We start from the raw sequence: 18984 nt of genomic DNA, 5'->3' as shown, positions 1-18984 counted from the left end.
AGGCTTTGATGTTTAATTAACATGACTTCTGAGATGTGTTAAAAGATCTGTGCCTTTAACAATGTGGAAAACCTGGATTCCTCTGACCACTTTTGCCTCTTGCTCCACCCACCATGGGTATTTATTTTTTATTTATTTCACAAAATTGGTATACCGCTTGATTGTAGGTGGAAAACTCCAAGTGGTTTACAAAACAACAGTAACATTATCATTTTAAAAAATTACAACCATAATTTAAAACACACAGAAAGTTAAAACCACTATAGAATAGGCTAAAACAAATTAAAACTCATGCAAACTTTCTAAACATCTGGATAGGGTTGTCTAAATCAGTGTTTCCCAACCCTGGATCTCCAGATGTTTTCAGACTACGATCCCCAGCATCCCTGACCACGGGTCTGGCTAGCTAGGGATGATGGGAGTTGTAGTCCAAAAACAGCTGAAGCTCCAAGGTTGGGAAACACTGGTCTAAATAAGATCGTCAGCACGGATCAAAATGAATGCAGTGAAGGCCTGGTATCAAAAGGCGAGGAGTCCCATAGTGTCACTGCTGCCACAAGGATATGCAGTCCCTGGTATGGCTCTTTACTGCTCCTTTAAACTCTACAAACAGCCCTGCTCACATTTTAGAACATCTTACATGGAGTGCAATTATTCCTGCCGCTTTGCTGAAGACAATCTGAATCCAGAGCGTTGAACTTCTGCAATTGTTGCAGAATGCACACTCACCTGAACGCAGCAGATGGATTGATACAAGGAGAGAAAATCATCGCCTGTAGCATGCAACAATTCTGAGACTCAGTTCTACGGGAGTCTTTATCCCACCGCTCACTTGTTAAGGAAGAAACCCTTTGAAACATTGTGGAATGGTTTGGAGAGATTTACAATCCCAAAATGATTACATTGCAGCTTGTCCTTGAAATAATCATTTGAACTGGACAGAACAGTTACATAACTTAAGACAGGTGGGAAGTGGAACAGTGGCAGTCCAGATAAACAGCAGAGACAGGAAGAAAGAAGCGAACAAGTTTAGCTAATTACTACTCCGCCTTTTCAGCAGTGCTGAGAAAATAATAACCTAGTCGAAGCCAGTTGCCTTGAAAAAACTAAGCTTTCAGGGTGAAATCCTATTCATGCCCTTCCCTTCGGAGAGGGGCTTCTGATTCAGTCGAAGCATCTGCTAATGCAGGAGGAGGCAATGCAAATTTCTGTTGTGGAGCTGATTTTTTTTTGGAAGCTCTGCAGTGTGAAAGGTATTTGCCCTTCCCCAAAAAAACCCTTACCTCCCCAATACATTACAGCTTTATTTTAGATTTCAGCAAATAAGTTTGGAACTGAAGCAGCATAACTTTTTTTCCTGGTGAAATCCTTCCAAGAAATCACACTAAAATCTATTCTGAACAGATATTGACAGAGGAAAAAGCTTTTTATTATATTGTTGCACTTTACTTTCAGCATCCAATAAGGGATGGGTGTAATTGCCAACATGCTAAACTGTTTGCTCAAAAGCAGTTATTTTAATAGTGAGTGTTTGAAGACGACACATAAAAAAAATAACAATTATTACCCCAGCTCTCAGAAGGCATGGATAAACTGTACCTTGTCAGCCAGACTGACAGAATGAACTCCTTAGAGTACAGTTCAAGAACATAAATCTGTTTTTGTAACTTGGAATTATGGAATTATGATTGCAGAGCAGACTATAGCTGCAACCACTCTATTTCAAGATTGCATGAGTCCTATTAACACTGCAGGCTGCAAATGAATATTCCAATTTCCTTATAGGTTCGCAGTTTCCTTCCTCAGCAACAGCTTCAGATGATCTCTAAAGGAATAGCAAAGGATACAATCCACGGATTATGCTCATTTATTTTAGCAGATGCTGCTATGCAAAGGTCCAGAGCAAACACAGCCACAGTAAAAGCTGCTGAAATCAGTGAGAAATAGTGTTTTGCTGCCAATCTTTCCATGGGCCTTTCTGTACAGGGACATCTTAAGCATATCTGGCTCCGTGGTGCAAAGATCCCTCCGGCGCCCCCTGGCAACTCCAAAGCAAGGGAGGGAGCAGGGGAAAATGTCCTCTGCCTCCCACACCGCTCCAATCCCCGGCGTGGTGGCGGTGTTCAAGCAGGAAAACGTGCTGGCGTCGGGGCGCCTGAGAAGGCAGCCCAGGAAGGCTGCTTGCCACCTTTTGCCAGTAAGCAGGAGGAGGACCCCATTTTTAGCAGATGCAGATGTTTTGGAGGGAAGCTGCACGTAGTTTCCATCCTAAGCCTCTGCGGGGATCGTTCTCCTTCTGCGGAGGCTTAGGAAGAAAGCTGCACGTCTGGCAGCCATATAGTTGGCGGGGCACAGCTGGCGGGCGTGAAGGGAAAGGGGAGGCTGCTGGCAAAGCTGCACAGCTCCCACACTCACTAGGGCACCCCTGAGAGGCTGGCGCCCTGGTGCAACAAACCACTAAGACCAATGGGAAAGACGGTTCTGTTTCTGTACTTACCATTTGGACTGGTATAGTTGTTGGGTTCCCCACAAATATTTTGGCATGCTGCCACATATCGTGGTTGTTATTCAGTTAGTATTATTAAATAATCTACCAACCCATCCTTCTGCCCCAGTTCTTTTTCTACCACAAAAAGCTGACTTTTGTGAAAGGTCCAGAATGCTTCCTCAACATCTGTGTGACATGTGTACGAGCATTGGTTTCCCATCAGTTTTCATGTAGAGGGTGTTTTATTTGGTAGTTGTGGTTGGGGAGGCATTTGCTTCATGTCAGTTCCCTATGACCATGCGAGTTGTCAGTTTGGGAACTCAGTGCAGCGTCAAAGATTAAAGCAAAAGTCAGTGACGTGCAGAGAACCAACAGCCACAGAGATAGTGACTCAGAACAGGTGTTCTGGAGATTAAGTCTCATCATTGTTGTGAGTTGTACCACAACTGGAGTAATTTGTCAGCGAGGATAACATCTCCCTGGAAAATTAATGAATGAATCAGTTCCCTCAGCATTGGCAGAGATGTAGTCATTCATGTCTATGACTGTTTGGATGGCCTGGCCAACTTCTGGAACAGGAAGGTAACTTTAGATATTAAATAGTCACTCCTAGGAACAGTATCATACTCTTTCATAAACAGTTCTTTGCTTGGGTCTGCAGGCTGGTGTTTCCTGGCTGAGAGCTGTTGTTCTGGAGCACACAGTTTACCAAATCCAGATGTGTCAAGTATTTGCTGTCGGTACGGCAATGTTTATGTTGGTGGGTGCCTTAGCATAGCATAAAGGTCCACAGATCAGTAGGGCAGTGTATTTATCTTGTATAATGCTGCTCTCTTAAATAAATGGGCTGAGTTAAATAAATGTCCTGTCCACTGTACCATGGGTATAATTCAAAATGTTGTGTGAATGGGGATTATTCCATGTGTGTTCTAAATATACTTCTAAGTGATCATCCTCTTAGCCCTATATTAACCATTTTCATAATTTAGAATAATCTAAAATGCATAAGTCCAGAACTATGATTAGTATCTAATGTGGAACCATTTTTCTTCCACCAAACATCTTCATACATATTAAACAGAAGGAATGTGCAATGAAATACGATCAGAAAATAACAAGGAATAGGACATTTAGCTGCAGTAATATATCACAAGTATTAATTTTTCCCATAAAAAGAGACTCTTGCTTTTGATTTGATATTTTTTAAATACATAATTCTGTAGAAGGGATTTAAGTATGATACTTTGTTTTTAATGGAAGCAGGGTGGTTTTGCAATTAATCAATTGCTCTTGCTTAAAAGCTATAGCCTGTGAAATAATAGTATATTTGAAACAATGAAATGTTTTTTAAAAACACAACCTTCATCTCCACCAAACCCTCACTAAGTTGATAATGGTATTTAATAGAGGACAAGGGTGTTGGGAACCACCAGAATTGCCCCATTAGACGATCACAGAGATTTGGGTGGCGCATAAGGAGTAAGATAAAAGAGTAGAATTAAAATACAAATACATGATCACATGTTTGGAGGGTGGTAGTGAGGTGATCAAGGAACCCTATTATTAATCCAATCACATATCAATACAGGTAACCACTCTAAAAACTGTACAGTGGAGATTAGCATTCATATCAATGAACATGAGGACATCTGCATGAAACGAAAAGGATGGTTTATTCCATGTAGATGTTAATGAGCAGCACATTTTTGCATCGCCCATAATTAACTCTATTTTAATGTGTCTGAACATATCTTTTGTTCTCCAAAGTCTTCCTGATTCCAGCGAGAAGGGTATTGCTGCAGGTGGGAATTAACCTTCCCTTCATTTTACTTTTCTTCCTCAGATTTTTTTTTAGATCAAAGTCAAAGGTACCTTTGAACAATATAGCAGCAATAGGCAAATAGATCAAACACACTCAAAGGATATGTTTCTGTTAAATTTTATTTTAGTTATGAAATTTAATAACCTCCCTGTCAAGTTCCATTTGGAGTTCTCAAGATGGCTTCCAGTTCTGGAATAAAACAAAGAGCAGCGAAAACATCCATTATCTGCAGATTGCATTGCAGTCTTAAAACAGCAGGAAATGGAGGGAAAAAGGAATAGGGGATTGGCAACAATACTAAAAACAGGTGGAAATGGGGGTTTGCTTGTTTGTTTGTTTGTTTGTTTGCTTGCTTGCTTGCTTGCTTGCTTGTTTGTGACATTTATACCCCACTTTTCCTCAAAAAACCTGGAGACAGCATAAATACTTCACCCCATTTTATCCTCATACCATTCCTGAGAGGTAGGTTAATCTGAGAATGAGTGACATATCAGTTATCTCAGATCAGGACATGTTAGATTTACATTGGAATTAACATTGACATAAAAGCAGCTTGTGGGGCCAAGAAGAACCTTCACTTGAGACCAATTAGAGACCCATGTGTAAGACTAATATCAAAGTAAGACCATACCTTCCACAGTTGTCACAGTGTTTTAATATGAAAAATAATGGTTCAGCAAGGAAGGGAAAGAGGTTCATGAGCTCTACACAAGGCTCCATGGATTTCAGAGTATCCAGTAGTGACATGGCTATGAAACTGAGTAGGCCACATAAGGAGAAGACAATAAGCATGGCAAAGCACATTGATTACAAAGTGAGTCTTTATCGTTAGCTGTCAAAGTGGAATTTTTGTCTCCAAAATGGCTTCTGCATAGTCTGAAATACTTATCATACTCAACACAGTTGCAACTTTGATAGCATCTGTAGTTCTTATGGGAAACTTCAAACAAGTTAAATGAAAAAAGTTGCCAGTCAGGAAACAACAACAACTACAACAACAGCAGCAGCAGCAACAACAACAGCAACAACAATACCTTGCAGCCCCAGCCACTCTGGGTGGCTTCCAACAAATTAAAACATGAAACACAGTAAAATGTCAAACGTTATAGATATATATAGAAACCAACAGCTGTATCAGTTAGGTAATGGCTCACACTAGCTATTCTCACTTCCTGCAGTGTCAAATCTGAATCCAATTTGAAAATAAAAGGCAATAACTAGCAGGAAACTCTATTCTTTGACTTTTTTTTGGGGGGGGGGTATTATTGTAATTCCAAATATTTATCACATGAAGGGATCTGAATTGATTTTAGTGTGTGGCTAGTCAGCTGTGAACTAAGAAGACAATACATTTTATTAAAGAACACCAATATGACAGGTCACATTCTGAATTCATTTGCAGTACTGTAACTCTAGCAGATGTTTGGAAAAGTCAAACTGCACCCCCCATCAAACCACCTCTCCCCATTCATGTTCTAATGCTCCCCCCCCAGGATGTCCCCTGTAGACCCACACTGAATGGCCCATGATCCATGGGTTCTGTGGACAATATGGCCAAACATGAGCCCCAGTTGCTAACTAGATAAGCATGAGTGCAGTAACTCTGGACTTCATAGGGCCTTCTCTAGATAATGCAGCCCCCAAATCCACACCAGATATCAGAATGAGAAGAAGTATTTCTACCATCCATGCCTTTTTCCAGGTTGGGATTTTCTTCCAAGATCACTGTTGTCAGCACTCCAAGTTCAGTCCATTCAGGTCCCAGTGGGCTTGGTGGGTTGACGGCAGTGTCTCCTCCACTTCAGTGCCATGTAGCACCCCTGTTGCCCCTTTTTTCACAGTTATGACACTTAGGCAGGGCCAAGTCCAGAGATCCTCTGATTGGTCCATTTAGAGGACACCCTATGTTCTCCCCTAATGAGTTAGTCTCGTGTCTGCAGCTACTTCAAAAAGCCGAGGATAGAAGGCATCTTTCTATGTCCCCATTCCTTTCATTGGCTCGACTAAATAATCCTTTAAATAAATGACTATAATAGAATCAAATACAATTCACAGGTACACAGTAGCAAAAACCTACCTCATCCATTATATCTATTATTACTCATTATGCATATTTATTCTGATTTATTCTGACAGTTCAATTTGGCCTGCACTAATCCATAGATCTTTGATGAATAGTCATTATATAAAAAGGAGAAGGATCGCACATGAGCACCACACAGCCACCAATCAATTTAATCCCACATAAGGACACTCTTTAAAAAAATCTACAGTATCATTTGACATTTGTTTGGAGCTATTCATAGAAAGCATTCTTCTCTTCCCTTTATCAAGACCTCCAGGTTTGGATTTACTGTCTGCAAGAATAATCCTTCTGTACCTCCTGTAATGCTGGAGCTTATGTATTTAGCCTCTGATCTGTTTGCAGTAATTTGAAAGATATAGAATGGGGTATGCAGTGGAAGAGAGGAAATAAATGCTCTGCTTATGTATAGAACTATAAGCAAAGATCCTCTCAGTATGTACAACTTACTATCAGAAGGCAGACATTGAAACAATCTAGCTTTCAATAATTTTAGGAACAGCCGGAAGGAATATACAGACAATTGTATGACTACTAAAAGGCCAGACTTTATTATTATAACCTCTATAGGCAAATCTCTTTGAAAGAGCTCAGAGCGCCTTACCTATGATTCACAGGCAGTTTCCCATTCAGGCAGCGCTCAGAGCTAAACCTTTTTAGGTTAGGTAGCATAACTACATAATATGCTTCCAGACTTTTGGGGGGTTGGGATGCTGGTGGTCAACTAGAAAATTAAGCCAATATGGGAATATATATATATATATATATATATATATATATATATATATATCTCAATCACATCAAAATTAGAGATGAAAGAATTTATCCTGTTCCATTCTTTCATTGCAGCGATGGGGAACCTTTGCTCCTCCAGATGTTGCTAAGCTGCTGGGACTGGTAAGAGTTGTAGTTCAGCAACATCTGGAGGGCCAAAGGTTCATAGAATCATAGAATTGTTTAGTTGGAAGCGACCTCCTGGGTCCTAGTCCAACCCCTGCAGTGCCTAGGTTCCCCATAGCTACTGTATTGTTTCTCTGATTTGCTCTGCTCTGCATTCCAGTCCTCTTTAATTCTAATTGGACTTGAATTGGGCCACGCACAGCTGGGTGGACTTCCCTTGGGAGAGTATTTCCAAAGCGAGTGGGGTCTTGTGACTGAGAAGGTTTTCTTCATAGGATCCACCTGCCTTACATTAGAAATGAATGTTGTCTACTGTACAATTGTAGGAGTCGTTATCTGTTGCCCCACTCACTTTTGCTCTGGCACTGCCCACACTTGGTTTCTGTGACTGAATACAACCATTGGCTGGAAAAGTTTCTCCACCTCTGCATTAGTAGTGGCACCCACAGAAGGTCCTCTACTGAAGGTCTAAACATACAGGTGGGCACATATTGTGACAGGTGGTCCTATCATTTTTCTCAGCCAGAGAGGTTTTATGCATCAAAACCGGCAGTTGGAATTGGGTCTGGCAACTAGCAAAGCACCAGCGTATATAACAAAAATGGATTAACTTCTTAAGCACCAAGTCTGAGAGGTCAATTGTTTTCATCACAAATATATTACTCACATGGCCATGTATTCTTGAAGGACACTTGATTTCATTTCTAGGTTGATCCATAAATCTGTAGTTTAGTTAAGCTTTTTCTTCTTTTTCTTGTACTCTTAGAGCATTTAAAGGTCTCCCACTTTCAGCTGTGTGATTGCTATCAATTTTTGTAGAAGAAAGAAGTTGTATTTAAAAAGTAGGGTAGGTGGAAAACCTCAGCTGATACTGAAAATAAAAGATTTTATCAGCTTAACTTTGTCCCTGAAACCTGTCCTCTGTTATACAAACAAAACAATAGTTTATTTCTGCATCCAGTTCTTCAGAATACATAAAGGATGTGTGTGTGTGTTGTGTGTGTGTGTGTGTGTAAATTTTGAGTATGCCACTGAAAATTCTTTGGTGCAAATATAAAAAAAACTTTAGGATCTGACTGCTTTTAAATAATGGATTCACATAGGTCAATCATGAACCAAACATTGAGTATACTATTATTTATCATATCTAAGAAACTGGTCCATGGGGTCACGAAGAATCAGACACGACTAGACGACTAAACAACAACAAGAAGAAGAAACTGAAGGACTACTTAGCTTGAGAATGTTGAAATCAAGACATTTGTTTTTCTGCACATAAAGGTAAAGGTAAAGGGACCCCTGACCATTAAGTCCAGTTGCAGATGACTCTGGGGTTGCGGCGCTCATCTCACTTTACTGGCCGAGGGAGCCAGCTTACAGCTTCTGGGTTATGTGGCCAGCATGACTAAGCCGCTTCTGGCGAACCAGAGCAGCGCACAGAAACTCAGTTTACCTTCCCTCCAGAGTGGTACCTATTTATCTACTTGCACTTTGTGCTTTCAAACTGCTAAGCTGGCAGGAGCAGAGACTGAGCAATGAGAGCTCACCCCATGACAGGGATTCAAACCGCCGACCTTCTGATCGGCAAGCCCTAGGCTCTGTGGTTTAACCCAAAGCGCCACGTGTGTCCCTTCTGTGCTTAAAATACCACAAATGTAATATTCATTACATATTGCCATGAGTCCTATGGAGATGTCTTGGAGATGACTGAAGGATGTGAATCTGGGACTCAAGGGGGACTATGACCCAGGAGAGGGTCCCATCAGCTTGGGAAGTGGAGATCTGGATTCAGGGGAAGGTCTGAGTGGGCTGACAGGAGAGCAGGATGGCCCTGTGACATCAGACACCCTAAGCACTATGTCACAGGCCATTGAGCTGACCCTGGCACATTGCCTGTCAGTGAAGAGCCTTCCTATTCTGGGGAGGCGCTCAGGCGTAAGTCTGACAGCAAACTGACTTCATGGACTCTGCCTCCATCTGCAAGGACATGGAGGCAGCAGCAGCGGAACAAGCAAACTATGAACACCCAACCTTTACGGAGAAGTTCCTGTTTGCTTGCCCATTCCTAAGGTTCAGGGTGTCAACTCTGCTCTTTAAAAGGAGAGTACAGGAGGCATGTAAAGTGCTGGAGCAATGCCTTAGCTAATCCTAATGTTGTAGTAGTCCACCATGCTTCTTCAACCCATGTTCGGCTGCTGTACTGACATCCTAAATAAAAAATTCAAATCTTCCAATAGTGGTAGTGATTTGAGTTCTGAGGAGGAGGATCAAGACATATATTTTGTACTATAGATTACTACTGTGTTTCAGTTATAAATTTAATTTATCTACAAACAAGAAATAATAACCATATCAGAAACCAATTTGATTTGATATGTATATGTTATATCTTTACATAAAGGGGGGAATCATTTCCCCCCATTTTTTTTAATTAAAAGAGAGGTTTCTTGTATCTCAAAGATAACAGAACCACATATTTATTGGTTTGGGTGTTTATTTTCCCTTCTTACTATCCTCTGTGTAACAGTCACCATTAATTCTTGAAGTATTTCTGTTGCCTCATCACTGACTTCCATAAATAAGGATGCGTGGGTCTATACCCAACTATATACAAAGTGGATCTACTACAATACCCAAGATACAGTAGAAACACTGGTGCAGGGATAGCCAACAGGGTGTCAGCGGTGGAGCAAGGTGATAAGGCGCCTTGGGCGCGTGTGTCCTGCGCCCAGGGGTGGGGCCAGCCGGGACAGGGCGCTCTGCAGGGCCTCCAAGGAGCTCAGTGGGGCCTCCTCCCACACAGCTGCCCTACAGCTGGGGGGGGGGAGGCAGAGGGTGGACCGTTTGGGCAGCGTGGAGCTTGCGAGCACCCAAGCCACTGTGTCACTCCCAGGAGAGACGCGTATCTCGGGTGTGCTGCAGGCCCCACAGTGAGTGCCACCCAGAATTTTGCCACCCCCCTCAGTGGTGACACCCGGGATGGCTTGCCCCTACTGCACCCCCTTCCTCTGCCCTTGTGTGGTGTCCTTCAGTTGCTATTGAACCAACACTTCCATAATTTCTGACCATTGGTTGTACTGGCTGGGGATGCTTAGAGTTTAGTCCGTCAACATCTGAAGGATGCCACATTGTGTGCTACTGTGACAGCAATCAGGCACCACTGGACATTCTCAAAAAGCCCAGACTGAAGTGCTCATATGAGTTTATGCATTTTTAATAATTGGCCTTTTCTGTGGAATAGGGAGGAAGCTGCTACCATTTCTCTGACTCACAACCTCTGGATCTTGGAATATGAGCATATACAATGCTCTGATTAGAGGGGAAGGGACCAAGTTTTGTAATGCCCACTTCAGCTATTCAGGCAGTAGGGTATTGGCTGCCTAAAATGAATGTGTGATCAGGTGCTGAGACTTATAGACTCATTGTGTGATTCCCTGTCCTATGAATCTATTTGTGTATTGTTTAAGATTTGTACTCCACCTTTTAGCCAGCAATCCTCCAAGAACAGGTTAAGTAAGATCAAGAAGAGCAATTTATAATTGAAATGGTGACTTGTGGGCTTTCCGAAGAGATTTTGGTGATGCCAGCTGCTGCCAGCTGCTGCTACTGTTTTCTTTCCAATCGGGTCTTATAGTCTTTACCCATTATACTCCACGCCCCCATAATTCCAGCACCGGAGTGAAGAAAACTATTTCTGCTGTTGACACCTAAGGTTGGACGGCACATGGTGAGTACTAAAATACGCATGCAACTATTTTAGCAGTCTGCATGCAATTTCTTGTTGACGAGTTGACAACAATGTGTAGACCTGGGGACCAATTAGCTTTCTCAAGAAAGCTGCAGCTTTCATTTGAGAGGCATTCAGCTAGTTTGCTACATCATAAATTAAGATGATTAGGAAATCTCAAGCACTTTTGTTTTGTGGCAGGCAGTGTAATTGATGGCAGTGACAGTTGTGGCTTGGCGCGACCATGGGCAAGCCAGGATGGAGGGGTGAAAATTCATTTCCCAAGGGAATGCCATCATCCGCCTCAGGATGTTGGGACTTGCCTGCAATTTTAAATTTTGAATGAGCCCATTGTGGTGAGCTAAGGGGCAGGGGCTTCAGAGACTGATCTTGGTGAAGCCTGCCTTTGCCTGGCTTCACTCAGGCCCACCTACAACTTATTTAAACTGGCTACGCTTGCACTTAACAGTGTGGTTGGCATCAGACATCTCATCCTGCTGATACTTAGTCGCTGAATTTGGGGCCAGGAGAAATTTGCCTGCAGACAAATTGGGCTTCTCTGGAGGTTTTGCCTGCCCCACAGCAACTGTCACAACTTGGGTTGGATCCTTAGCCTAAATAGAGGGAGTGGGGAAGGAGCCTTAACCCCGTCCTCCGGTAAAGGGGTCCAGGGGGAAGAATACTATCCAAATACTCAGATGGGGGCTAATGAGCTATAGTATTCCTCAGTTGGCATTCTGAATGGATTGCCCATATTTGATGTGCATCATAGGCTGATTCTTAACCCAGGTTTGATCCTGAAAATAACCACCCAGCAATTGGGTTGGTTGATTTAGGATACATACTCATTGGCTATGTCAAAGCCTACTGACACCTGTAATCAGTAAAGTTGTGGCCATTCTGCTCAGAAAATGTAATCATGACTTTCTTTGCTGCTCCCAGCCCCCAATGGCTTTGGGTTCACTGGGCCTGGGCCTGCAAAATATTCTCCCTCTAACTACCAGTATAAAGTCGAATGAGTTATGCTTTAGAATTATAAATAACCATCAAATGCATATCCACGCATGATTTGGAAACCATTTTGGAAGGGCAGCATGGAGAGAATCAATGTTGCAGAAGGTATTTTTATCATGTGATTGACTTGAATCTATTTAACTATTAATAGAAAGAAATTCATTTTAAAGATAATATTATTTTATGTTTCAGGAAGCCTTGGGTATGTGGATATTGAGGGCGAGAAGTTTGATTCGCTTCACATTTTGAGGCAAATGTACCTAATTTGCCCTTTTCAAAATAATACACAAACCAAATCAACACAATAATTCTTTGTGATCCATACTACTATGAATTTTGCAATGGAAAGAGGGAATTATTGTACTAGCCAAGTGATGCTGGTACAAAAATGCAGTGGGCACACATAGGGCTCCTCCACATGTAATGCCAGTACTTGCATAAGACCACTTCACACAGATGTTGAATATGCAGCCAGAATGTAGTGTGGATGTGTCCATCCCATGGGTAGCAATAGACACACATGGTCACTATCCCACAACCCCCATGTTCAAGGAATTTTGGGCACTGCAGTTTATTCCTAACAGAGTTAGAATTCTCAGCAGCCCTCATCCAACTACAGTACTCAGAATTCTTTGCGGGAAAGAAGGTGCTTTGAGTGTGCTTTAAAGTTCTGGTGTGTAAACCGCCTGCCCCTCTGACCACTAGGCTACATTGTCTCTCTCATTTACAAAGTGTATGCTGTTCCATGGAACCACAACTGCTTTCTCACCCTGATATGTGCAAATATTACCCACAAAATCATTTATCGTGCTGGGATAAACAAGCCAGTATTTGCAAATTACACATTCTTATTCCTAAAATAAAATACATAGAAAGCACAATGAGTCCCTAGGCATTTTGGTGATGGTGTGATTGTCTGGAGAGTCCACGTAGGTCCCTGTCCTGTTTCTTAGAAGGTAATATGGATGGCTTCCTCATTAAGACCCATCTAATGCAAACGAATCCCACAACAGTACAATAAATGAAGCTGTGATGCTTGTGCCTTTCTTGTTAAAAATATGGCTATTAATAATTGTGTATGAAAGCTGCATCCTGGGTAGAATAATAATGCTATTAATGTTGCCGAAGAGTCCTTGTGCCAGGGAAAGCGCAGATAAAGGCTGTCAGTGTTGGCAGATGGAACATTATTATATGCAGCAATGGGTTTATCTTAGCTGCCTGTTTCATCTTGTGGCATTTCAATAATGTGCTACCAAGAGAAAGCTTTGCTATGCATATCTTCACGCAGACATGTTCATAATATCCAGAGCAGTAAGTCTTCAGTCTGCTGACTCTCTCTTGTTTCAGCTGATATTTTGAAGCGTGAGTTATTAGGCAGGCCCAAATGGGGGCAAACTACAAAAGACAATATTTCCATACCCATCTTTTCAGCTTGCCTGATCATGGCACATTACAGAACCATTAGCTATGAAGACACAAAAGCACTTTCAACCTGAGAGGGTTGCCATTGATATCATCCAGCTAACAGGATTCGGTTCTCAGCTGCATAGCCAAAGAGACTTGGAGCAATTGTGATGCAAATGCTCTTGCTATGAAAAGGGGGAGAAGAAGATGGAGCCATAATAGGAAATAATAATGCATTGATTCCAAAGAGAAGATTATTGTTTGTATTAATTTAATCATCACTTGCCCAAATGCCGTAGGAAGTTAATTATTTAAATGTGAACTTTAAAGAGGTAATTTATCCTTTGGCTGCTGCCAAATTCATGACCAAAAACAAAAAAACCCTTCATGCAACAAAGTAAATACACAGAAAAAGAGGCTGTAATAAGAAAGTCATTATCTTAACTGACCCATGCTTCATATATTTAGGACCACAAATAAATGAATAAAACAAATGATGCTTTCATATCCCAGTCTCCTTCCACTCCAAACTAGACAAGCAACTGAGCAGTTCACTGAATGTGCTTGCTCCATATTTTATTCATCCTTCATTTGTCAGTGAATGCAGGGAAACCAAAGGCATGAATTTGCCCCATCTGGGATTCACCCAAATCCATCTTTTTTACATGTGCAATGAGCAAGTATCCCAGAGTAAAATGAGAACCACTTTTGTGGCCAATTGCCATTAGGAGTTGTAGTGGGAGTGGCATAGTAAATGCATGGAATCTGAATGCGGATGTTGGTGGATTCTAATTCTCAGCAGAGAAAGGTAGAATTATTCCGGCTTCAGGCCACAAAATTTTTCAACACCTAAAATAAGAACTTGGCATTAAATAATAGTGACATTCTTCTCATTTGAAGGCAGACTGGTGGGAGAAATATTATCCATCCCATTGGTGGTTGGAAAATTAGGGGAAGTAGCACTTTTCTAAATGTTCCTGAGGGCGAGGGCAGGGAAGCCACAAAACTATCCAGGAGCAGCAGTCAAGCTCTTTGCTTGCTTCAGAAATATGACAACATATTGTGTTAAATCCACAGTTCCGCTCAAAATTCCCTACCCTCCATATGCCTGAAGAACCCTGGCCACAATGGACAGTGGGAGTTGTAGTCCAACAACTTCTGGAGGGCATCTCATTTGCCACCCCTGCATTAAGATAACAATGTTTAGATAAGAATATATTTTGTTTGTTCTTGGTGGTGAGAGCACAGGGAGAAAAATGAAGACAGTGGTAGTTGTAAAAATGTGTGTGATGGAAGAACTGTGGGGATAATATTAAACATGTCCTGCTTCATAAATTAGAGTAATATAAATAGATGCTCTGGGTGACTGATGATCCATCTTGCACCCATTCCATTACTTTAGTACTTTTTAAAATGAAAGAGTAGAATAAAGGGTCATAAAAAAATTGAACTAAGATGCGGGCATCTACGAAATAGCTGTTTAATGTGCCACACCAGGGAAGAGTTATAAACCCCTCTTCTTAATTAAAACTAAATGATAACACCAAGACATTAAGCGTTATCTTTTATACTTTTAGTGGCTCTATGAGGCTCCTGAGCCAAATTCTTGGGCAAAAAATGAAGACTCAAACCCCTTAAAAATCAATGGCGTTAAGCCTGAGTACATCAGCACTGAATTTGATACGGTGAAGTTTCTTGCTCCCGAGTAATTTTGTGAACTTCCTCAAGAAATTGAGATTGAGACTTTTGGGCATTTCAATGTAATGTATATATGGGAACATTTAGTTTATGTAGTGATGCAAGGAAGTGTACCCTCAGGGGTGGGGAACATCAGGCCCCAGGGGTCAAATATAGCCCTCCAGGTCTCTCTATGGGGCCTTGGGACTCTCCCCAGACCACACCTGCTCCTGAGCTGCAGCCCACACCAACTCCGCTTTGCACCCCCATTGAATGTTTTACCCTATCTGGAATGTGACCTTGAACTCTGATAATGTCTCTTGCTTGGATGGATGAAGGACACAACAGGGCATGTGAGTAGGAAGAAACTAAACTACTTTATAAATACAGAATTCACATCTTCTATTATTATTATTATTATTATTATTATTATTATTATTATTATTATTATTATATTTGTACCCCACCCATCTGGCTGGGTCTCCGCAGCCACTCTGGGTGGCTTCCAACAAAGATTAAAAATACATTAAAATGTCACATATTAAAGACTTCCCTGATGCCTTCAGATGTCTTCTAAATGTCAGGTAGTTGTTTATCTCTTTGACATCTGATGGGAGGGTGTTCCACAGGGCGGGCACCACTACCAAGAAGGCCCTCTGCCTGGTTCCCTGTAGCTTTGCTTCTCGCAGTGAAGGCCCTCAGCGCTGGACCTCAGCGTCCAGGCAGAACGATGGGGGTGGAGACGCTCCTTTAGGTATACTGGGCCAAGGCCATTTAGGGCTTTAAAGGTCAACACCAACACTTTGAATTGTGCTCGGAAACGTACTGGGAGCCAATGTAGGTCTTTCAAGACCGGTGTTATGTGGTATCGGTGGCCGCTCCAGTCACCAGTCTAGCTGCTGCATTCTGGAGTAGTTGTAGTTTCCAGGTCACCTTCAAAGGTAGCCCCACGTAGAGCACATTGCAGTAGTCTAAGCAAGAGATAACTAGAGCATGCACCACTCTGGTGAGACAGTAGGGTCTACTACTCTGTCTGCCTTTGCCTCTGTCCACTCCCACAGCAGGAGGGGGAGACACCCATGCCTCTTCACTAGCTGGACTCATCTCTGCCTCTTGGCCTCCCTCCTGTCCTGCTTCAGCTTCTACCTCTGATTCTGGGCTGTTCTCTGCCACAGACTCCCCTTGCTCACTGTGGCCTGTTACCTTTCCAGCTTCTGACACTTCCTTCCAGTCTTCTCCCTCTTTTACTTCTGACCATTCATGATTGTCCCACCACCAATCCCCTGGGCTCTGAGCCTTCTTCCCTTGGTGGTTCCAAAGCTGGTTCCTCCCACCATTCCTCTGCGTACAGCCAGTCTGTGTCATCAGACCAGGCACCCTAGGGCAAAGCCCCAGTGCCTTGGCAAAGCACATCAACAACCTGGGCCTTTATTGTGAGTTTGCCTAGCAGTGGCAGTGGTGGGTGTGAATTGTCAAATTCCCTGCAACAACCCCCCCAACATAACAATACATAACAAAGGGCACCATGATAAATTAAAGTGGAAGAGGAGATATATGAGAGGGCACTGTGCCAGCTTTTCTCAGCAGGGAGCTGGCTTGATATATTGCCAGTTGTTTTGGTGGAGTTTGCATGAAATTTGTAAAATGAGCATGGTGTACCTTCCAGGCAGTGAGGACCACACAACCATCTTCCCATCTGTCTTCCCATCTCTGTCTGTATTTCACTGTTTAATGGAAGGATATTTGCTTGTAAAAACCATAGGCATTGTTATTGTTTTGTCCTGTTGGCTGCTTTCCATGAACTGTATCTCATCCTAACATTTGGAAGGTAATCACACTGAATGCATTAGTGATGGGGAGAAATGTAGCAAAATATCTTGCTAAATACACAGACGCTCCATGATGGATATGGATAATGGCTTACTGGGAGGCTAGTTTTTCAAGATAACAAGGCTCCCAGGTGTAAATGCTAAATTTGATGTTATTAAATATAAGCACTGAGCACACTGCTTAGCTGTGTTTTTCCTTCTTCTAAATCTGAAATTACTTTGTGCCATATAGGGTACATTAAGAGACTGAGCCCTTGTGCAGGGATGAGGAACCTTTGGTTCTCCAAATGCTTTTGAACTCAAACTCTCAATAGTTCTACACAGCATAGCCAATAGGCATGATGGAAGGCGGAGTCTACAATATCTGGAGGAATTCTGTTACATCTGAGTAAGCTTCCCTCCCCATTGAGGGCCACATTCCCATGGGGGCAGTATGCCCAGGACAGTGTGCTAGCTGTGGGCAGGACTGAACCAAGAAATGGGTGGGGCTAGAGCCAAAGTGGGTGGAGTCACACCTCTCTCTCTCTCTCTCTCTCTCTCTCTCTCTCTCTCTCTCTCTCTCTCTCTCTCTCTCATCTTGCATTTGCCAGACACCTGGTCAATCACAGAGGAGTTTAGAAATTAAACCAAATAACACATAAAATTATGCTGAGGGTTGGAGGTTGCTCGCTCCTGCTGGAAAGAGTGTCATGGGCCAGCGGTAGCTTTCCATATATTCAGACTTTTCCATACCTGCTACCTCAGATCCCATTCATTGGAAAAGCTGGAGACTAAGCCTTTAACTTTATACATGAGAAGCGTGCATGCTACCACTGGGTTTTATGCTTTATACATGCAAAAACCATGAATGCTATCATTGAGCTATGTTCCCTACCTAGAACAAATTCTCATTTTAAGGTATATTTAGAAGCAGTAGAATACTAACTACATGGGATAATAACCACAATCTGAAAATATTTGGGGGGTCACAACACATATCTGAAAAACCAGTGTGGCAAGATTCACATTAAAAATGTTGGATGTTACCGACGTGCCTCTAAATTGACTAATATTTCTTCAGCATGAAATCAATGGGGCATATTTCACTGATGCATAAGCATTGTGCCAAAAAAGGAATTGCATCAGATGTGCAGTGATTTGATTTGATTTCTTATACAACAAGTCAAAAGGCACAGAAGCCTAGACATAGATATGAATTTCATGAATATACTACATAATTGAAAGCAAAGTTGTAATCCATTCTGGAATAAGAATGTGTCATATATAAAAACCTACCTCCTGTGTTCAATGTATTTCCTCTGGTAATTTCCTAGTGAAGCTCATTATACACACAAGACCAGATTTCTTGTAATATTTTATGGAATTGATTTCCTTTTGCTTCATTCTTTGCTAAATGCGTTCAACATCCCTATAACCTTATATCAACGTAAACAGTATGAACTTAAATTTATTGGTTATTCATACTTGCAAACCCCATAAATTGCTATGGGAATGCATTTAAAGCCATAAATGTCTTTTAACAGGTTGAGCCTCCTGATCCAACATTATAGATTACCACATTGACTCACTATTCTCCTTCTTCAGCAAAGCCACACAGACTGGAAATCCCAACGAAGAATTGCATTGCTAACTTCACTTATTGAATTATGCTTTAGCAAAAATAAGTACAGTATCTTCCAGTTCAGAATGTCCCAGTAAATAATGTTTATAATGTAATATTTTGACATTAGCAGCTAGAATGAATTTGAAATAGAAAATCTATTGAGGGGCAACAAGATTTCCTTCCAGCTATTTTGCTTATATGTCAGTGTTCTGAAATTTACACAGGAAGGCTATAGTTCTACACCCACTTACCTGAGCATAAGGCCCACTGAGCTCCATGGGACTTACCTCTGAACAGACCCATACATGTGTTCTCCATAGCTATTTAAGCTGTAGAGAGTTTATAGTTTTTGTTTGTTTGCTTGTTTATTGGTAGACGTATTTATATACCACCCTCTCACAAAAGATCAGAGCAGTGTACAGCAATATAGAAGCATA

The sequence above is a fragment of the Podarcis melisellensis genome (genome assembly GCF_964234715.1).
Source record: "Podarcis melisellensis genome assembly, chromosome: 7".
Taxonomy (NCBI): domain Eukaryota; kingdom Metazoa; phylum Chordata; class Lepidosauria; order Squamata; family Lacertidae; genus Podarcis; species Podarcis melisellensis.
Note: the sequence above shows the minus strand (reverse complement) of the source record.